This window comes from Eleutherodactylus coqui, chromosome 7 (genome assembly GCF_035609145.1).
Source record: "Eleutherodactylus coqui strain aEleCoq1 chromosome 7, aEleCoq1.hap1, whole genome shotgun sequence".
Lineage (NCBI taxonomy): Eukaryota > Metazoa > Chordata > Amphibia > Anura > Eleutherodactylidae > Eleutherodactylus > Eleutherodactylus coqui.
The window spans coordinates 199,691,066-199,714,395 of NC_089843.1; the positions used below are offsets into that span (position 1 = coordinate 199,691,066).

At 48.4% G+C, this 23,330-nt stretch overlaps 2 non-coding genes and 1 pseudogene across 2 annotated transcripts; all 3 read right to left on the reverse strand.

Annotated features, from left to right (window-relative positions):
• LOC136573985 (U2 spliceosomal RNA) lies at window positions 1-191 on the reverse strand. The gene has a single exon (XR_010786176.1). It is a non-coding gene; the product is annotated as a U2 spliceosomal RNA (small nuclear RNA).
• Window positions 192-14,611: 14,420 nt separating this feature from the next.
• On the reverse strand, window positions 14,612-14,782 carry LOC136574122 (U2 spliceosomal RNA; annotated as a pseudogene).
• Window positions 14,783-22,654: 7,872 nt separating this feature from the next.
• Window positions 22,655-22,840, reverse strand: LOC136573979 (U2 spliceosomal RNA). Its single transcript, XR_010786172.1, has one exon. It is a non-coding gene; the product is annotated as a U2 spliceosomal RNA (small nuclear RNA).
• Window positions 22,841-23,330: the final 490 nt, after the last annotated feature.

Below are 23,330 nucleotides of genomic sequence, written 5' to 3' on the forward strand. Positions count from 1 at the left end.
AGGGGGTGCACCGGTCCTGGAGGTACTGCAATACCAGGTCAATGCGTGGAGTGGACAGAGCAAGCTCTTTTTCCAGCTCCCTGTTCTAAAAATCCATTTAATATATGGTCCCCAGATAGGGGACGTATCAGATATTAAACTGATAAGAACAGATTTTTTTTTTTTTTTTTTTTATTAACCTGAAAGGTTTTATTTACACAACACAAAAACAGTTCATCACATCAAATACAACTTAAAGACATGTCAAACTCCTGACAAATTAACTAACTCAATCCATTTTTTGACTTTCCACATCCCCTCCGCATCCACCCCCCTTTGCTTTTGTCCCACAAATAAATAAAATACAATTTCCCCAACACCATTCGCACGCTGTCCCTAACACTCAGATCCTTCCGCTTAAACACATACACATTCCTTACATCCCACAACACTTCCTTCACACACGCCATAAACAGCCACAACAATCTCTGCTTCACACAATCACTCACACCAAACCCGAACATAACTAACCCATAATTAATGAACGTGGCCCCTGTTATTTCCTTGCACAGAGGGCCGAGCCTCCGTAATACATTCTGTGCATAGCCGCAGTTCCAAAAAACATGCATCACACTCTCACATCCACCGCACCCCTCTCTCGGACACCTTTCATCCCTCACCAGACCTCTCACACGCTGAAACTCTCGCACCGGTAACACTCCATGCAGACTCTGCCATACAACCTCACTCTGCTTGTTACTCATCCCATCCATTTGCACCTTCTTCCACACGCTCTCCACATCCGCTCCTCGCACAGAATTGATATCACACACCACATCCTTACTCTCAATCATTCTCTGGACCATCCGCTTATTCTTCAACATGCTCACCTCACACTCACTCAAATCATACTTCGCTACAAAACTGACAACCCATTCATACCACTTGGGACTCTCAAACGCCACTGGCTTACGTAAATCATACTCACACCACTTCATCCGCACGCACAGTCTCCCAGCCAAGTACCTCATCATACACGCACCTTTCGAATCTTTCTGGACCAGCGCAATAAGTAAACTATGATGTTACACCCAAAATAGACTTCTAGGTTGGGGAAGCCCACTCCCCCCTTCCTCCAGCTCTTTATAACCTCCTCTCTCCTCAGCCGCTCCATCCTAGACCTCCAGAAAAAGGTGAAAATGATCCTATTCAGACCCCTGAGGGTCATGTAGTCTGGTGGAAACACCATGGCTATATATAGAAAAATTGGCAAGATCACGCTCTTTATTACCAGGGTCTTGCCTATAAAGGTAAGACTCCGCAGCCTCCAAAAATTCAAGCGGCTTTCCACCTTTCGCTTTGCCTCCTGCCAGCTCTCTTTTCCATCCAGGTTGCTATCAAAGCTGATCCCCAAAATCTTAATGGCACTATTCACTCCATTTATACCTACATCCGCACTCAGCACAGCCTCACCAAACACCTTACATTCACTCTTGTCCCAATTCCCTCTGAACGCAGACGCACCACAAAACACGGACACCAACAGTTTCACCCTCCTCACAGCACACTCAGACTCACACATCATACACACATCATCCATATAAGCACTCACCTTCCATTCTCTCCCATTGCTGCCAGGAATATGGATCCCTCGCACCACTTTGTCTTTCCTAATCATGCAGAGCAAAGGCTCCATGGCACAAATAAATGCCACTGGTGACAACGGGCACCCCTGCCGCACTCCAGACTTCACATTCACTCTCCTTCCAACCTTCCCATTCACCAACATTCTGCTAAAGATACTTTCATACAAACTCCTCACTCTGCACACAAACTCAGCCAGAAATCCCATTCGCAACAACACACGAAACAAAAACCCATGCGACAACCTGTCATACGCCTTCTCAAAATCCACACTCACCACATACACATTCTTCTTTCGCTTCTTGCAGTCCCACAACACATCTCTCATCAGACACAAACTCTCATGCACACGTCTCCCAGGCACCGCACAATACTGATCCTCACCCACCACACACTCCACCACGTCACGCATACGGTTGGCGATTATCTTGGCATAGATTTTATAATCACTATTCAGTAGTGTAATAGGACGCCAGTTCTTTAGATGTTTCAGGTTACCTTTCTTTGGGATCAGCACAACCACACCCTCACGCATACTATCAGCCATCTCCGCATTCATCCACATGTACTTGCACACCTCACACAAATCCTTGCCCACCACATTCCACAACATTCTGTAGAACTCCACCGGTAGCCCATCTGCCCCGGGTGTCTTGTTTAATGCTAGACTTTGCATCACCTCAAACACTTCATTTATGGTCACCTCCCGCATAATGGATGCCCGCTCCACCTCCCCGAGCCTACCCTCTACCTCACTCAGAACCTCATTCTCAAGACATTCATCCCTCCACTTATCCGCATACAACTCCTCATAGAACCCGACAATCACCTCATGCACCCCCTCCCCCCTCACCTCACACTCATCCTCATTCATCACACACTCAAAAGTTGGTTTCTTGGCAAAAGCTTTCTTAAAAAAGAAACGTGTGCATTTTTCGTCATGCTCCATCTTGTCTGCTTTAGCTCTATATATAATGCTCCTGCCTTTCTGAGTCAGGTAGTTATTTATGTCCCTCTTAGTCTGTATTATGTCCTGCTGGACCTCCATACCGTTCTCACGGAGCTTTAAAAGGAAGCACAGACGGGCACTGAGCCTTATGTACTCCTTCCTTTTCTCTCTTGCTCTTTTGTAACCTGCAGACTTAAAAAAAACTTTTGTTTTTCTTTTAACCCATTCCCACCATGCCAAGATGTTAGGGAACTCCACCTTTCTCCTACTCCACTTTTTGTATTCACATTCATACTGCACTCTCACATCCTCAGACTGGGGGCATCAGCCTGACTGACGCTCCCTTACCAACTAATAACAACAAACTTACCGACAACTTCTTTAGTGTCAAATGTGGGGTAGGCCACAGCTTTATTAAATATTTAACCTTTACTACCTATTATTTCTAACTCGCTAACCCTTCCCATGCTCCAACCCGCTTAACTTAACTGAATTCAACTTTAACAGTTCCACTGGACGTTTGTAAGCCCGCTTTCCTTGGGCTTGTAAACCTTCCTTCAAACCAGCATGGAAAGTTCCGGCAAAACCAGCTGTGACGACTTCCAACAACTAAAGTCTTATAAAGTCTCTCCTCGCCCAATCCCCCGGGCGGGTGGGTGGGTGTCTTGCACGGCTCCGTCTTCTTTCTTCACTTGCTTCTCACTTCTGTTCCTCCTCCTTTCTTCTTCCCCCCTTCCGTTCTAAGCTCCTCCCCCTTTCTATCTCGCTATTACCCTAAGCTCCGCCCCCAGTCCCCTGCAGCCGCGTTACTCACTGTGCTGCATAAGAGACTGGGGGCATCAGCCTGACTGACGCTCCCTTACCAACTAATAACAACAAACTTACCGACAACTTCTTTAGTGTCAAATGTGGGGTAGGCCACAGCTTTATTAAATATTTAACCTTTATTACCTATTATTTCTAACTCGCTAACCCTTCCCATGCTCCAACCCGCTTAACTTAACTGAATTCAACTTTAACAGTTCCACTGGACGTTTGTAAGCCCGCTTTCCTTGGGCTTGTAAACCTTCCTTCAAACCAGCATGGAAAGTTCCGGCCACGCGGCATGCGTCGTATCCTTCACGGCGCATTCCGCCCCAGCCCACGAACCATAGCTAGCGCAGCCTCGACTCCATCCTGCAGTCCTGACAAGAAAGTGTCCAAACCGACTTCGTTCAGGTGTACCCCGTCACTCCTCAGTGCACCTCTCTCTCTGTCCTCCAACTCCCAATGTCGTATAGCAATCCCCCCCAGGGAATGCACAAATTTCGAAACCCTTTGGTTGATCACCTTCCGGACATTCTCAATTGCTTCGGGGCTTTTTGCCCCCCTCCAACGTCTCCTGCCGATAATATCCGACCAGACCAGCACGGACTCTTGAAAGCACTCCCTAAAACGGAGCATGTCCTGTTTTATTAGGACGAGTAAATCGCCCAACTTTACTTTTCCTAGGTCGTTCCCCCCGGCGTGCACGACCAGAATGACTCGCCGGGGGGTCCACCTGCTGATTTCCGTAATAATTTTCAGCAAACTGGGCCACTGCAGGCCTCGAACTCCATACCAGTTGACCACCGTGTCCGTCAATCCCAGGCTCCTTCCTAGTGGCCGAGTTGCTGCCCTCTTTTCGGCCCAATACACAAATGAGTGACCGACAATCCATATTTTCCACGGTTCCGCAGCTGAAAAACAGAAACAAAGAAAACAGAACCCATACCGGCCAACCGAAACGAATTAACCAAAAAGACAGAAAACCTCGCAACTCCAAATTCTTATAATACTAGGTCTGGTCTGATGTATGATTTATAGGCATGCGACTTCCATCTGCCCAGACGTTTCACGTCCTCCTCCTTCATACCATGTGCGTCTGCCATGGTTGCCGCCCCTATTCTAAAAGAATGCGTACCGAATTCGGACGCATTCAGACCTGCCGCGCGTAGGGCTGAACGAAAAACCGCTGAAAATTGGAACCGGGTGAGGGGTGTGCCCGACGCATGAACAAAAAATTGGTCACAGGTGGTACGCGAGCTCATATACTCACGTACCGTGGCTACCGGGCACCACTTGGAGCCAAGGCTGTTAATCGCTAACCACTCGCCTCTGCCATACATGTCTGTTTTGGATTTTCTAATGCATACCCGCAAAGACTCTCCCGATGGGATAACGTCGTTGTGGCGAAGGCCGCCCGGCTTGTTTTTACTAGCCGGGACCAACTCACCGATGCGCAATGCCGCGAAAAACGCCATCGAAAAAGCTGCCCTGAATAGCAACGCTTCCGAGCTATTGTCGCAAACACTTTCTAAAAGTTCTAAAAGCCTTACTAACAAGGAAAACGTAATCGGCCGTCGCTTGTCAACGCGCGTCTTCTCCTTTTTCCAGCCGCGAATTACTTGGCGGAACACAAAATCCTTCGTGAGATCCGCCTTGCCGTGTAGTTTTAATAAAAACGCTACGCCGGCTAAGTGCTTTTTTGCTACACCGACGGACCGCCGTTTTTCCCGCAAAGCTGCCAGCATATCCAGCGTCGCCGCCCGCGCCTTCTCGCCATCGGCGACGGAACCGCCTGACAATGAAAGCCAATGTAACCAAATAGAATTATAACTGTTCCACGTCGCACGCGTGACCGATGACTCCACCAGCTTCAGTAATTCTGCTCTACCAGCTTCCATAAGTGAGGAGGGCATCGTGCCCCCTCGGCCTCCGCCTGGGGATGACGGTCCCTGAACGCCTCCATCTGAAAACGAGAGAGTGCGTCAGCCGCCCCATTGTCACGACCCGGAACATGCCTGGCTCGCAAGTAGATATTGCTTTGTAGGCATTTCAAAAGCACGTATCTCAACAACGCCAACACGGGTGGGGAAGCCGATGTCTGCTTATTGATAACATGTACCACTGCCGCATTATCTGACCAGAAACAGACCTTGCGGTTCTGAAACTCCGAGATCCATAATTCCAAAGCTACCACCACGGGAAAAAACTCCAACAGTGTCACGTTTTTGGTCCACTTTCTAAGCAACCAACTCTGGGGCCAGGGTTCCCGGCACCAATGGTTATTGAAAATGACCCCAAAACCTCCTGATCCCGCAGCGCTAGCAAACAGGCATATGTCGCTGCCGGTCACCTCCTCCTTAGGGCATATCACCTGCCCGTTGAAGGATTGCAAAAACACCTTCCAGATATGTAAATCAGCTCTCATCCCCTGAGTCACCCGCACGAAATGGTGAGGCTCCCGAATTCCCGTCATGGCTAAAGTTAGCCTTCTCGAGAAGACCCGCCCCATGGGGATAACTTTACAGGCAAAGTTAAGCAGGCCTGCCAGCCTCTGTATCTGGCGCAGGATGACCTTCCTGCAGCTGGACACTTCATTGACCACCTGGGTCAGCCTTGCTACTTTCTCCACTGGTAGCCTGAAAACCATATCCTCGGAGTCGATCTCGATCCCGAGGAAGGTGATCCGTGTTAATGGGCCCACCGTTTTTTCTTCTGATAACGGGACCCCCACCCGACGCATGAGAGACTGGAAGGTTTTTAGCAAAATTGCGCAATCGGCTGATTTTTCCGGGCCCACAAACAAAAAATCATCTAAATAATGTATCACCGATGAGATGCCCGTCTCATGCTTGAGTAACCACTCCAGGAAAGAACTAAACAATTTGAAATAATAACACGAAATCGAGCATCCCATCGGCAGACACATGTCTATAAAAAATTGATTCTCGACACGGCACCCCAGAAGGTGAAAACATTCGGGATGTACCGGTAACAACCGGAAAGCGGACTCAATGTCCGTCTTCGCCAACCGAGCTCGCTTGCCCGCCGCCCTAACCAAACGCACCGCGCAATCAAAAGACGTATACGTCACCGCCGCCTGATCTTTCGATATGCCGTCGTTAACCGAGTCACCAGCGGGGAAAGAAAGGTGATGAATTAAACGGAACTTACCGGTTTCCTTCTTAGGTACTAAACCCAAGGGGGAAACCCGCAAATTGGTAAAGGGCGGTGTTCCGAAAGGGCCGGCCATGCGGCCCAGCTCCACTTTTATCAATTTTTCTTTGACCAAGCTAATATTATCTAACGCCGATTTTAAATTCGGGGAAAACATAGATGCGGGAGAAAACACAAACGGAATCACGAAACCCTCGGAAAAACCGTCTTTAAGCATTTTTGCCGCCTGTTTCCTGTGGTAAATGTCTAACCACGGAAGCAGGACCCGACTTTTCACTGGTGTTCGGTGCTCCACCGGCACCACCCACTGTGGCAGACGCTCTTTGTTTTTTAAAGCAGCGAACTTCTGCGTGCTGGCCACCGCAAACCGAGCATTCATGTCGGAATTTGCAGGTGGCGTGAAATCGGCAATGGCCCTCGTTATAGAGCCAACATGTGCCGTTAGGTCTCTGTGATGCCGCGGGTGGCTGTTGCCCGCCTCCCACGGCTCCCGTCGGAAAGGACGCTCTGGCGGGCCGTTGTGCTAGGATCAGCTGGATCCACACGTCAGTCGCTTTTGTGGCCCAGCTTATGTGACTCGTTCCGGATACGCGCCTGCGGAAATCCTCATCATAGCGCCACCAAGCTGACCCACCATGCAGCTTGTAGGCGCTGTATATAGTATTTAAATAGACCATCAACTCTGGTCCTTTACTCGGCTGATGCTGACACACCACATGAGCCAAAACCATATACGCTTGAAGCCAATTGCCGAACGTCTTGGCAATCTTTGGCTTCTTTTCTGTTCCACGTTCGGACAACCGTTCCTTGTCCACCATAACGTGGTCCACCGACAATAAGGACCAAATATCCACATATAAACCTTTTTTGATCCTTTCCGTAACATCCTCAGCCAAACCTACCCCTAGCGGGGCAACACCGCAGAACATCGAATCTGCATATTTTAAACCCTCCGTTGGGTCACCATCTGTACACAACGTTGAGCTTCCAGACACATTACTCACAGGCGGGCCTCTGCCCCCCGGTGAACCACCGGATCCTGCAAGCCCTTCTTGCGGATCCACCTTGCTCAACAATGACTTCAACACCGTAACCAAATCTTGTTTTTCCGCGCCCTTCGCGGGATCCATCACATTACACCAAGCATTTTGTAATGATAACTCACCAGCTCGACCGACCTCCGGCAACGCCAAGGGTGATGTCCCAGCTGTATCCCTCCTCCGTATCCTGTGGTCTGGCGTGGGCTGACGACTGTCCTTTTGCGTAGCCTCCTGCGCCCTCTGCCGATGGGCCAAACCAGGCTGGTGTCCGCACGACCGTCCATGCGAGTGGCCTTGACTTCTGTAACTCCTGTAGCCTCTTGCACTTTGTTTAGCTTGTACATTGAGCAGATGCCGATGTTCTTCTGAGTCCCGTCTATCTTCTTCTGAGCTGCTCCTATCTATTCTGCTGACTCCTCTTGCCCTGCCGCTGCTGCTACTTGAAGCGCTGCTCGCCTGCTCTAGCTGGCCCGAACGCCTGGCTTCTTGTCTTATCGCCCTGGCTCTGTCCCTGCGCCTACGCCTAGCGCCCTGCCCTTGGCGGCCACTGCTAGCGTAATTGCCTGATACTTGGGATGAATAACCCAACGTTTCTTGCAGCCTTGGGTCGAGGTATCTCGGGTTAACGAAACACCGATGCTGCATTCCCGTAGCGGGTGGCTGCACTAATGAAGTGTGTCTGCTTGGCCTCTGGGTGGTATATACCCCCCTTTGCTGTCCCGTATATAGAGAAGCCTCCGGTCTATTACCGCCATAGTAAGATGGCATACTGTGGCTATGACCCGGTTGGATAGCTGCATGTGGGCTCGGGGTCGGGCTACGTGACCCCTCAAACCGGCTACCCCTCCCTCGTTGTGCCCTTCCTGGGCTTAAAATGGCAGGGCTTGGGCTGCTAACGGGGCTGCTAGCGGGGCTGCTGGTGGGGGTGCTACAGGTGGCTGCTGCTCTCGTGATGTTTCCCCTCTTACTTGGCCCCCTGCCTTTCTGTTGCCTACCTTCTGCCGCGCTGCGCTCTGGCTGCGATGCTCTGTGGTGCTGGCGGGGTACGCGCCCTTCCCTCTCTCCTCCGTCTGGATCCTGGCCGCACCACTCCTCGTCTGCGCTGTTTTGCGCGCCAGCGCGCGCTGCCCTGTTGCGCTGGGTGCTGCTGCCGCTGCTGTAGCAGATGGCTGAGCTTCTCCTCTTCTGCTCCCGCTCGCCGGGGGTGAGCGCTGCCTCGTGGCGGGCCGTTTTCCCGCCAAACGGTTTGAACCCGGCGCCATCTTGCTTCCGGTTTTTGCGGCGGCCGCCGCTTCGTCTTCTCCCCTGCTGTTCCTCAGTCCGCGTCGCTTGTTCGCCGGGCTCGGGCTGAGCCTCGCTGGCGGCTGCTTTCTTCGCTGCGGTCTTCCCCGCAGCTGCTCCTCTCCTTCCGGCGGCGCCTCGCTGGCTCCACTCTGTTGCGTCCCGGATCCCTCCGGCTCCGCCGCTCCCGCGGCCGTCCTGCAGCTCAGCAGCAATTCCTCCAGCCAGCCGGTGCCGTCCTGGCTAACCGCCTCCTTGATTTGCGCCCGCAGGTCCTCCATTTTCTTTCCTTCTTGTCTTCTCACCGGACTCCTCTTCTCTTCTTCTCCCGACGTCTCCGGTCCTCAGTAGTAAGTTTCTTGCTCTTCTTCTTTAAACTACTCCTCTGCTCCGCTTGCTCTGCTTTCTAAATTTGTAATCCAAAGTTTTGTAGTCCACTTTTCTTCTTCGCTGGCTTGCCAAAACTCTTTTAATCCAGGCCAATTGTAATCCACGTGTCTTCTGTCTTGCACGGCTCCGTCTTCTTTCTTCACTTGCTTCTCACTTCTGTTCCTCCTCCTTTCTTCTTCCCCCCTTCCGTTCTAAGCTCCTCCCCCTTTCTATCTCGCTATTACCCTAAGCTCCGCCCCCAGTCCCCTGCAGCCGCGTTACTCACTGTGCTGCATAAGACACTCCAGATGACTTACATTTAACTTCCATACTCCCCTCCCACACACAGCACTCTCCCTAACCACAAGCTCACATAACACACTCTCGTGATCAGAAAACAAAACCGGTTTTTGCTTGTACTTAATGGCAGTAAAATCATGTGAAACGAAACAAAAATCCAGGCGGGAGTGAACCCCCCCCCCTGTCTGCATGATAAGTAGGCATAAATGGTGATATGTTACATAAGGTCTGTATGTCCTGCAAATGAAAATCCGTTATAATTTCAACCAAGGCTTTCCCAGATATGTCCAGGGGAGTCTTGTTTATGTCACAATTCATATCCCCAACTAAGATAACGGGCAACCTGCCCTGCATAAAAAATTTCAATTTGTCAAATAATATCTTGCGCTCATTCTTACCTGTGGGCGCATACACGTTAACAATACGAAACTTTATATTCCTATACAATAATGTGGCCGAGACGCATCTCCCCACCTCTATAACCTCATAACTGAGTAGCTCTATGTCCCCAGTGTTTATGAGGATCGCTACCCCATCGTTTTTGTTAGATCCACTCCCAGACCATATGGCTCCTCCGTGGGGCCACTCTCCAGGGCCAACCTCACCGCTAATACCACATTCTTGTAGGCATATTACGGATGCGCCTTCTTGCCTTAGTAGGCTCAATATGGCCGCTCTCCTGCTCTAATTTTGAAAAACACGCACGTTCTGGGAGTGGATCAGTAGGGGCATGGCTTTATATAAACATACACAAACATAGAGTCAAGGCATAGGGTTCATGGCATCAAAGCGCCTAACATAGCCCCATATGGTCGCCTTCATCTGGCGCCAGCGCTTCAAAGGGGTTGCTGGTTTCCATCGCCTCATTTCCACTCTCCTCATTCCTTCTTTTTTTTGCAGCTTTGCTATCAGCCACCTCGGTGAAATCCTCCTCGCTGTCACTAATTTTGTACCCACCACCCTCCCTGTGACACAAAACCGTCTCTGACGAGGAAAAGCTGCCAATGATGCCAGACGGACGGATGGGGCTGTCCACCTCCTCTATTATTTCCTCCAGATGGCGGATAACTTCAGACACCTGAGCGTCTGCTGCCGCACTCATATCCACACCCACAACTTTCTGGCTTTCCACTTTTCTTTTTATGTTCTGGCCAGTCACGCTCTTTGTGGTAGTAGGTGGTGCAGAAACAGCAGCAGCCGCAGCAGGCTGCACGGGAACAGGAGCAGCAATAGCAGCAGCAGACGATGTGGCAACAGCAACTGCAGCAGGTATCACAACAGCAGCAGACAGTACTTTAACAGTAGCTGCAACTGCAGCCGACGGCACAGAAACAGCAGTCGCGGCAGGTGGCCCAACAACAGGCCTGGTACTCACAGCAGATGAATCAGGGGCAACAGCTGGTGGGTTAGAAGCGAGGGCACTTGCAGTAGGGGTCACAGACACAACGTTAGCCTTTGCAGAGGCTGACTCAGGGGTAGCAGCAGCACTTGCAGCAGGTGGGTAACGAGCCTTAGCAGCAACTGCAGCTGCCGCGCCCCCAGCAGCCACACCCGAAGCAGTAGTATCCCTTTTGCCTGCAGCAGTCTCTGCATACGTCCTCCTCCAAAAGTCTCTAGGGCGTTCAGCCCCCGGGCAGTCCTTACAAACGTGCTCCTCAGACCCGCACAGGTTGCACCGTTTGGGCTTTGGGCAATTGCCTGCATGGTGCCCCTCGCCCTGGCAATTACGGCAAACTTGCCCCTTTGTGCATGCGTCCTTTACATGGCCAAATTGGCTGCAGTTCCTGCAATACAGGGGTTGTCCAGGGTACGTCATATACCCTCGGTTTCCAGCTATAGAAAAGTTTGCTGGTGGGTGCATCACCCCTCCCAACCGATTTGGGTCCATTCTGAACCGGACAAAAAATTTATATTTGCAATTGAAAATGTCTAGAATGTTTTTTTGGTTTTCTCCACCGCGCACATTTTCGCAGTAACGCCTTAAAAAACTTTCTATTAGCGCCACATCGGTGTATGGGTTATACACGTGCACCATAACGGGTTTCTCTTGTACCCCAAACAAGGGAATTATCCTCACCCCCTTCAGGAGGTCACTGTCCTTGTGGGAACGCTGCCATTCGTACACGTTTAAACAAGCGTATTCCTCACAAAATGTAATGTCGTACTGGCCTTGTCTTGCGAAGTCCTGGACGCTGTAGATTTCATCCTTCATCACACCGCATTTGTTCATGATGACGTCCCGCACAATATACACCAGGTTGTTCCTCGTCCTGTCGGTAAGGTCCATGTCAAACCGGATGGTGTTCCTCATTCCAGTCATTTTCGGCAAGTAGATCTGTCGGTCAGAAACCACAGAGAAGATTCTGCTTACGCAGTAGGGCCTGGGCCAAACCCAGCTCACTCACAACCCTCCAGCCAGACCAAGCACTACACTTGATCTGAGCCAAAAGGCCGAGAAGCGATAACCCGTAATGGGTTTCACCTGTAGCCCGGTCCGCCCAACTCCACTTCCAAGACTTGAGGCAACACGCTCAGCCAGCACTCTGGGCGCACCCACAATGCACCCAGGCAGCTGGGAGAGCTTGTAAAACTTTCCATAGCCCCGCCCCACGCCTTCTCAACCGCGCCCAGCCTCACACCCTCAGTCCTTCCTCTTGCACCGTGCTCACGCATCCTAGGCTTGCAGAGCCTGCTGCTGCTGCAGGACTCGTCAGCTCCCTACAAAGGATGGTTAAGCCGGCGATGACACTAGAAGCAAGCACTAGTTTGTCTCTGAAGGTGCGTCGGTCGGTCGGTTGGAGGGATCTCTTCGGCCGGCCGCACTTCGAGTGGGGACGGATGGAAACTTTTTACCTAAAATAAGGGAAATTGGCTTCGGCCCCATAGGGCTTTATTGCCTTCCCCTGGGCCAGCATTAGTAGACCCTAGTTAGGAGAATATTAGAGCGGCATGGTCATCCGAAGAACTTAAAAACATACAGCAGGCCTTTTTTGCTCGCCCGCCATACATACATACATACATACATACATAACTACAGATTTTATATTTTTTTTACATATATACATTATATATATATACATACATACACACACACACACATATACACACACACATACAATCTTAAATCTATCTTTAATCTATATCTACAAAATCTGTAATTTAGAAATAATCCATATCTATATTCTACATAATTAATAAAGATAGATAGATAGATAGACTCACTCACATACATGCATACATACATACTGTATGCAATTGAGCCAGGTGTTTGGAAGGCTGACGATGTCACTCCTTTGTGATGTCATCAATTTAGAAGCATTAATAACGGGCTTGGCAGCCATTTCAGTCAGTCTCTGCTGCAGCTGGGAGACGGGAGATGGTCTTTATTTCCACCAAGAAGCTGCAGAACTACCGGTAACTGCATCATTTTTATTTTATTCAATATAGGTTTTATTGGTTTCATGGAGGGGGGGAAATTTTGCCTTATCTCAAAGCAATGTAAAAATAACTTTGACAATGAAACTTAATAAATCAATTTCGAGTTGAACTATATCATGTTTGTCTGTGATATTTTATAAGGTCTACAAAACAGGGGAATGAGGGGAGGGTAAGGGGGGGGGGGGAGTGGTAAGGGAGGGTAGGTATCTATGACACGGGAGAAAGATAAAATAAAACAAAAAGGGGGGGGGGGGCGGGCTCCGGAATTGTTGTTTCTCTTTACGATTGTGGTTTAAACGTGTTACTCACATGTCCCTGTCTGTAACCACTTGGTAAATAGGGGTGAGCTCCGGGCATCTATCCATATCGCCCAGGTGTGATACAATTTATCATAGCCTGACGGCTCATCTGGAAGCCTCATTCTCTCCATACGCTCTATTTCGTGGATCATTGTTATTTTTAGTGGAGTGCATTTTTTATGCAGCACACAAGGGGGAGACAGCGGCCTACCAAAATCTAGTTGGCTGCTGCTGTGGCTTTCTTTTTTTAAAAAAAAGGTAGGTTCCGTTCTTCCATGGTGAGGAATAGGCAGGGAGGTTCCGTTTTTGCCAGCTGGGGAATGCTTATAGGCAAGGCCTTATCCCTGGTGGTGCATGTAACGTCAGACCACGTTTTAGACATGCAGCAGCAGCATTCAGTCAGTGGCTGACAAACGAGCTCCATGCAAGTTTACATTAAACAGACACATTTCTTTCTTTACTGTATTGACTGCGGTCTGTAATCGAGCGGTTGAACTGTTTCTGTGTCCATGCATTGAATAAAGCAATACATCCTTGTAAAGTAGACGTCCGTTCGTTGGAGTTCTTTGCTCCCCGAGTGTTGCTCCATCTCTAAACGTTGGCCTGGATCTTCATGGACGAATACTGCCCATCCCACGTGGAGCGTGTATCTCAGCCCGCGTGGAGTGCTGCAGTCCAATGAGGTATTCCGTGCTACATAGCAAGCCTTGGGCCTGTGTGATTGGGGGTCCGCTGCTGTGTCCACTCTGAAGCGCGCATCCGGGGCCGGCCGCTTTTCGACTACCAGCGACCGCAGGTCACACACACAGGCTGGTTGGAATGGCCTAGCATTATCCTGATCCGGAGGTGTAACTTGAAGCTGCGGGGCCCCAGTACAAAGTCTGGAACTGGGCCCCCAAACTATAAAGCTTCATTGATAGCATTGGTTTACAATGTGGGGAAGAGAGACTTTATGGGCCCCCTGGGGCTCCGGGCCCCCTGCACATACACCCATGACCCGAATACGTGGAGCATACAGAGGCAGGCTGCCAAGATACGCTGTGCCTGCCCGATGTTTCCAACTTGGCTATTAGCGCAGCGGTAGGTACGAACTATAGAGTGCGGCTGCCATATGAACTGGTGTGTCTGTGTGTGTGTGTTGTTTTGCTTCCAGTTGTACCTGTGCTGTGCACACTCTGGCAGACGCAGCTGCTCAGTGGATACAATGTTGCGAGCAGACGGGCTGAGTGTCAATCAAAGTGCTTGGGTGGTAGCAGCAGCCGCCGCCACAGCTGTGCTGCACCTCTTCCTCGTCGGTTTTGTTTTTCTGCTTTTGGAAACTGCTGTAGGAAAGGGGGTGCGCCGGTCCTGGAGGTACTGCAATACCAGGTCAATGCGTGGAGTGGACAGAGCAAGCTCTTTTTCCAGCTCCCTGTTCTAAAAATCCATTTAATATATGGTCCCCAGATAGGGGACGTATCAGATATTAAACTGATAAGAACAGATTTTTTTTTTTAAGTTAACATCCCCATTGCTGGGGTGACTTTATTAACACAAAAAGAGTTTTACAATTTGGTAACATATTAAGAACATTTTAAAACCTAAAATGTTCTAAAAAACAAAAACTCTTTAAAAATACAAATACATACATATAAAATGGGCACTTGGTGGCATCACAATATGGAACTCCATTCCCTTAAAAGCCATTTTCTGGATAAAATAGGAAAGTTTTTCTTATCTATTATAAAATAATCGTACATCTCGCTAAGACAAATAGATAAAACATCCTGCACCGATAAAACCTCATGTTTGAATAATAAAATATTCCGGGCCTTCCACAGAGCTGCCTTCACACAGTTGATGATCTTCCATGCCATTATCTTCTCGGTCCGTGTGGGGCACTCCAGACATCCATACAGCACGGTCTCCATCTTTATTCCTTTGTTCCGGGTGATTTTGTGTAGAAGAGGGCTTATTTTAGTCCATATGATTTTAGTAAAAAAACAAGTCCACATTAGATGTTGCATGGTCTCTTCTTCTTGGCATCCTGGTCTTGGGCAGGCGGCAGAGTTGGTCAGCCCTCTTCGATGCTGGAATGCCCGGCATGGAAGACACTCGTGAACGCAGCTCCAGGCAAGGTCCTTCTGTGGGTTAAAAAGAGAGTTGTCATTTACCATTTTCCATATTTCTTTTGTTCTCTCTTCGTTAAAATTACTTGCAGGAGCCATAAAACCACTTTCCTTAAAATCTTTGTATGCTTTCTTACTATTTAAAAGGTATTGCACCGTCTTCCCGCTAAAATTATATAAAATCACAATTTTCTCTAAAATTCGATATTCATCCGGCAGGTTAAAAGAATAGGGGGAATTTAAGACTGTGGAAAACCACCCATTTCTGCGCATAAAATAACCTGTGTTGTAGCGGATAAAATATGACCAATAGTGATTTTTAAAAACAGCGTTAAGACACATGCTAAAAAACTTAGTTAAAAGAAAAGCCTTAAAATCAGGGAAATCCTTTCCCCCCATAGGTTTGGGTTTTAAAACTATCTCTCTCCTAAGCTTTTCCATTTTGGAGTTCCATAAGAAGGTGAAGCATGCCTTTGTTATCTTCTTTAGCAGCCGGTCTGGAGGGGGAAACACCAGACTAAGATACAATAAAATGGGTAAGATAATCATCTTTGTAATTAAAACCTTCCCCTCCAGCGTCAGCTGCCGCATGCTCCACATACATAGCTTTTTGTTTATTTTTTGTGCCACCAAGTCCCAACTGGTAAAACCGTTGTTGGACTCATTAAAGGAGACCCCTAAAATCTGCACGGAATCAGAAACCGGTACAGGAATGTCCGATAAAAGCATGTCTCCAATATTTAAAATGTTGCTTTTACTAAAATTCACTTTAAAACCGGAGGAGCAGCAAAAATACTGAATTTGTTTCATTGTTTTTTGAATTGAGAGGGTGTCCCTGCAGAGCACCGCGACATCATCCATGTACCCCACTACTTTAGCCTCAATACCCCCCCCACCCGGAAGGGGGGTTCCTCGGATCTGTTTATCAGCTCGTAATACACATAAAAGAGGCTCCAGTGCACAGATAAAAAGTAGTGGGGACAAGGGACACCCCTGCTTCACCCCGGATTTTAAAAGGACATCCTGCGTCTTAAAACAGTTCACTAAAATCTTACTCGTGCAGTTTTCATAAAAGGCTCTTAGAGACAGTAAAAAGCCTTCTGGTATACCCATCTTCTCTAAAACCTTAAAAAGATAAAAATGCGACACTCTGTCAAAGGCCTTCTCAAAGTCTATAGATAAAATGGCAATTTTACCATGCCTTGACTTTGTGTCGCTAATACAGTCTTTTAAAAGGTTTAAATTATCATGTATGGCCCTCCCAGGGACGCCACAGACTTGATTTGGATGTATGATCTTGTGTATTATATTTTTGAGTCTGTTGGCGCATATTTTAGCCATGATCTTGTAATCGGCATTTAGAAGGGTGATGGGTCTCCAGTTCCTGATATCTGTCTTGTCACCTTTTTTGTATAATAGAGACACCTCACCCTTCCGCCATGACCCTGGGAGGCTCTTGGAATTAAAAACTTCTGTAAAAAGAGAATAAAAATCCTCTTTTAAAATTCCATAAAACGTGATATAAAACTCGATGGGTATACCGTCCGGACCAGGCACCTTGCCTGGTTTAAAACTACGGATGGTATCTAAAATTTCCTGCTCCGAGATATCCCGCAATAAAAAACTCTGTGAGACAGGATCTAAAACATCCGTGATCTCCTCTAATGAGTCCTCCATAAAACTTATATCCACACTTTTAGTGTTAAAAAGATCCGCATAAAAACCATGTACCTTTCCTAAAAGACCCTGTACATCTGTGACTCCATCAAGGTTATTTAAAACGCATTTTTTGTCAGTAACTTTCTTAAAAAAAATACCTGGAGCAGGTCTCGTTCTCCTCAAGGTGTTTAACTCGGGAACGGAAAATAATTTCTTTGCCCTTCTGCTCCAGGCATTTGGCGATATCTTTTTTTATATCTAAAACTTCTTTCGTCACATCAATATCATGCTCTCTCATCTTGTACAGGGTCTGCAGACGGGTGTTTAAATCAGAATAAAAGGCCCGTTTCTCTTTGGCTTTGGAGATCCCAACCCTGATAAAATAGTCCTTAATCTTGATTTTCATTTTTTCCCACCACTGGCTGGTGGGAATGTTGGGATCTCTTACCCGTCTGCACTCTTTAAAAAAGGTAATAAAATCCGATAAAACCTGCGGATCTTGTAGAAGGGACACGTTCATCTTCCAGGCATTTCTGGTTCTCCTTCTTGCTCCAAGGTTTGCTTTAAAAAATAAAACCTTGTGGTCAGAGAAGGTATTATTAAAAACATCAGATCTAAAAGGTTGTACCTGGTGAGAGCAGAAGATAAAATCGATCCTGGAGCTGCAGGTGGTGTTGCTCCAGGTCACGCCGGCCTCTTCAGGTAAAAGCGGGTTGCATGTTTTAAAAACATCCGTAAGCAGGTGATCTGTTACGATGTTCTTCAGCATGTTTGAGGTTTTGTCATAGTTCCTGCTTACGGAGTTAGAGAACCGGCGTTCCCCCCTTAAAACACAATTAAAATCACCAGCTAAAATAAGGGGATAAGAATCGTTAATAAAAAGGGGTAAAATCTCCAACATTTCTGCTCTCACCTTCTTTTCTGGAGAACCATAAAAATTTAAAAACTGACATTTAATACCGTTGATAAAAGCTCTGACCAATAAAATTCTGCCTGGTAAAATTTCATAAAAATTTTCAATAAAAACGTTCCCTTTAAAAAGAATGGCGACCCCTGCTGATCTGGACTCGTTAGATCCAGACCAGACTGATGGCCCATGTACCCAATCCTTCTCATACTTTTTATATTGGGATTTGTGCGGGATGCCGCATTCCTGCAGGAAAAAAACGGAAGCAGCAAAAATGGTGAGGTAGTTAAACAGGGCAGCCCGTCTCACTTTACTCTCGAGGCTTCTTACATTAAAAGTGAGACATGAAAGGTCCGCCATCATTGAGTGTGTGAAGGGATGGTGGTGTACACACCCGCGGTGTTCAACTTAAAACCCACACTCTCCGGCTAAACCAGAGACCCCGCTGGAGCTCTCATACCCCCCCGCATCCGAATCCACGGTGAACAACGATGATGCTGGAGAGGAACTCCCATCACTCAGCTGACCCCCCAGGGCACCCGAGGCAGGAATGTCTGATAAGTCCCAGATGGACGACATGGGTAGCGTCTCAACCCCGGGGGTCGGCAAGTCGGCCTTCTGCTGCTCTCGTTTCCCCTGTGCAGGGGTGGGTACTTGGCTCCTGGCCACCACCTCGGAGGTTGCCCTTGGGTCCCCCACCTGGCTGGGAGGGGGAGGGGCACTGGTGGATGGCACCTTAGGGGGACCGTCCGGTTTCACTGCGTCAGCAGTTACTTCCTTAGGTCCCCCCCGTACCACCTCCGAGTACAGGGTGGCCTTTGAGCCTTTCCGCCTTTTTGTTGCCGCTGCGTCTCCCCCGGGGTCTTCTGCCTCGGGTACCTCCGCAGCCGGCGTCTCCTGCGGGCCAGGACCGGCTTCATTTGGCCTCCCCTCTGACCCAGGCTCCTGGGGATGGGAGTCCATCGGCCGTTCGGCAGCCCTCCTCTTGCTACGCCGCTGCTCTTTTGCTTTACCTTCCTCATTTTGGGGGGGTCTGCTGGTGGTATCCATATCCTCCGGTTCCTCTCCTTGGGGGGGTGCGGTTTGGTCTTCTGGTTTCCTTGGCTGCCCTCGCTGCTCCGTATTTCGTGCCCTATGGCGACACTCAAAAGAAAGATGACCAACTCTGCCGCATAGATCGCATTTTTTTGCCATAGGACACTGGTTGGTCTCGTGCTCTGAGCCACCACAATTCCTGCAGGTGACGCCGCAACTGTCTTTCTCATGGCCATATTTTCTACAGTTGCGGCAGTAGGCTGGCATTCCCGCAAAATAGAGGTCGCCACTCACGTTACCCAGTTTAAAACGAGCAGGCGGTAGTTTCAGACCCCCTGGGCACCCAGGGTCCTTAATACACGTGACCTGAAATCTCCATTTAGATGTCCAAATACCAAGCTCATTCATAATCTTTCCCATACACTTGACCGATTTGAAATAGCCACTGAGAAAGGCTTCCACTTCTTTTTGGTCAGCGTAGGGAGAATACATCTTAATCACTATGAGCTTGGTCACATCTAGGACGTGCTCAACCAACTGGACACCCTCAAGCCGTGGATCTTGTTTGGTAGGAATCGCATTGATCAAATCATGGAAAATACCTTTCTGGGTAAAGGTAACATCATAAGTCCTACGCTTGGGGTAGTCCTGTATCGCCAGTATCTCTCTCTTTTGTATATTGAATACGCCCATGAGCACGTCCTCCACCACATAACGCAGGCCACGTGTACCCGCCGCTTCATCGGTAAAAACAACACGAATTGTGTTTTGGATCCGGGCGTATGCCGGTATGGAGTCTGGGTCCGCACCCATGACTCCGTATGCGTAGCGCTTTACAACTCCGCAGTTGTAATTTTAAACTCCACACTTGGCACAAGTCCAAGAGGGCAAGGGGGATCGCAACTCGTTATCCCTAGGACTAGGCCCTCTCCCCAATAGCAGCAGGCGGGTTTAGCCCACCGAAGTGGGCGATCCCACCAGGCCGAGGAGAGGGGTACCTGGGATACCATCCGGCTAAGCTCTCCTGCACAAGTGCACTTGAACTTAGCCAAAAGGCCGAGAAGCGATAACCCGTAACGGGTTTCACCTGTAGCCCGGTCCGCCCAACTCCACTTCCAAGGCTTGAGGCAACACGCTCAGCCAGCACTCTGGGCGCACCCACAATGCACCCAGGCAGCTGGGAGAGCTTGTAAAACTTTCCATAGCCCCGCCCCACGCCTTCTCAACCGCGCCCAGCCTCACACCCTCAGTCCTTCCTCTTGCACCGTGCTCACGCATCCTAGGCTTGCAGAGCCTGCTGCTGCTGCAGGACTCGTCAGCTCCCTACAAAGGATGGTTAAGCCGGCGATGACACTAGAAGCAAGCACTAGTTTGTCTCTGAAGGTGCGTCGGTCGGTCGGTTGGAGGGATCTCTTCGGCCGGCCGCATTTCGAGTGGGGACGGATGGAAACTTTTTACCTAAAATAAGGGAAATTGGCTTCGGCCCCATAGGGCTTTATTGCCTTCCCCTGGGCCAGCATTAGTAGACCCTAGTAAGGAGAATATTAGAGCGGCATGGTCATCCGAAGAACTTAAAAACATACAGCAGGCCTTTTTTGCCCGCCCGCCACACATACATACATACATACATACATAACTATAAATTTTTTATATTTTTTTTACATATATACATTATACATACATACATACATACATACATACATACATACACACACACACACACACAATCTTAAATCTATCTTTAATCTATATCTACAAAATCTGTAATTTAGAAATAATCCATATCTATATTCTACATAATTAATAAAGATAGATAGATAGATAGATAGACTCACTCACATACATGCATACATACATACATACTGTATGCAATTGAGCCAGGTGTTTGGAAGGCTGACGATGTCACTCCTTTGTGATGTCATCAATTTAGAAGCATTAATACCGGGCTTGGCAGCCATTTCAGTCAGTCTCTGCTGCAGCTGGGAGACGGGAGATGGTCTTTATTTCCACCAAGAAGCTGCAGAACTACCGGTAACTGCATCATTTTTATTTTATTCAATATAGGTTTTATTGGTTTCATGGAGGGGGGGAAACTTTTGCCTTATCTCAAAGCAATGTAAAAATAACTTTGACAATGAAACTTAATAAATCAATTTCGAGTTGAACTATATCATGTTTGTCTGTGATATTTTATAAGGTCTACAAACAGGGGAATGAGGGGAGGGTAAGGGGGGGGAGTGGTAAGGGAGGGTAGGTATCTATGACACGGGAGAAAGAGAAAATAAAACAAAAAGGGGGGGGGGGGGGCGGGCTCCGGAATTGTTGTTTCTCTTTACGATTGTGGTTTAAACGTGTTACTCACATGTCCCTGTCTGTAACCACTTGGTAAATAGGGGTGAGCTCCGGGCATCTATCCATATCGCCCAGGTGTGATACAATTTATCATAGCCTGACGGCTCATCTGGAAGCCTCATTCTCTCCATACGCTCTATTTCGTGGATCATTGCTATTTTTAGTGGAGTGCATTTTTTATGCAGCACACAAGGGGGAGACAGCGGCCTACCAAAATCTAGTTGGCTGCTGCTGTGGCTTTCTTTTTTTAAAAAAAAGGTAGGTTCCGTTCTTCCATGGTGAGGAATAGGCAGGGAGGTTCCGTTTTTGCCAGCTGGGGAATGCTTATAGGCAAGGCCTTATCCCTGGTGGTGCGTGTAACGTCAGACCACGTTTTAGACATGCAGCAGCAGCATTCAGTCAGTGGCTGACAAACGAGCTCCATGCAAGTTTACATTAAACAGACACATTTCTTTCTTTACTGTATTGACTGCGGTCTGTAATCGAGCGGTTGAACTGTTTCTGTGTCCATGCATTGAATAAAGCAATACATCCTTGTAAAGTAGACGTCCGTTCGTTGGAGTTCTTTGCTCCCCGAGTGTTGCTCCATCTCTAAACGTTGGCCTGGATCTTCATGGACGACTACTGCCCATCCCACGTGGAGCGTGTATCTCAGCCCGCGTGGAGTGCTGCAGTCCAATGAGGTATTCCGTGCTACATAGCAAGCCTTGGGCCTGTGTGATTGGGGGTCCGCTGCTGTCTGTCCACTCTGAAGCGCGCATCCGGGGCCGGCCGCTTTTCGACTACCAGCGACTGCAGGTCACACACACAGGCTGGTTGGAATGGCCTAGCATTATCCTGATCCGGAGGTGTAACTTGAAGCTGCGGGGCCCCAGTACAAAGTCTGGAACTGGGCCCCCAAACTATAAAGCTTCATTGATAGCATTGGTTTACAATGTGGGGAAGAGAGACTTTATGGGCCCCCTGCACATACACCCATGACCCGAATACGTGGAGCATACAGAGGCAGGCTGCCAGGATACGCTGTGCCTGCCCGATGTTTCCAACTTGGCTATTAGCGCAGCGGTAGGTACGAACTATAGAGTGCGGCTGCCATATGAACTGGTGTGTGTGTGTGTTGTTTTGCTTCCAGTTGTACCTGTGCTGTGCACACTCTGGCAGACGCAGCTGCTCAGTGGATACAATGTTGCGAGCAGACGGGCTGAGTGTCAATCAAAGTGCTTGGGTGGTGGTAGCAGCAGCCGCCGCCACAGCTGCGCTGCACCTCTTGCTCGTCGGTTTTGTTTTTCTGCTTTTGGAAACTGTTGTAGGAAAGGGGGTGCACCGGTCCTGGAGGTACTGCAATACCAGGTCAATGCGTGGAGTGGACAGAGCAAGCTCTTTTTCCAGCTCCCTGTTCTAAAAATCCATTTAATATATGGTCCCCAGATAGGGGACGTATCAGATATTAAACTGATAAGAACAGATTTTTTTTTTTTTTTTTTTTTTTGAAAAACCAAAGGTTTTTATTTAATTTTTACATAATACATTCATCACATAACCACAACATAAATACATTACACTCATGATAAATCAACTAGCTCAATCCATTTTTTTACTTTCCACAAACCCTCCGCATCCACCCCCCTCTTGCTTTTATCCCACGAATAAATAAAGTATAATTTCCCCAGCACCATTCTCACACTGTCCCTCTCACTTAGTTCCTTCCGCTTAAACACATACACATTCCTCACATCCCACAACACTTCCTTCACACACGCCATAAACAGCCACAACAACCTCTGTCTCACACAATCACTCACACCAAACCCGAACATAACTAAACTATAATTAATAAACGTGGCTCCTGTGATCTCCTTACACAAGGGGCCCAACCTCCGCAGTACGTTCTGCGCGTGACTACAATTCCAAAAGATATGTATCACATTCTCACATCCACCGCACCTCTCTCTTGGACACCTTTCACTCCTCACCAAACCTCTCACACGC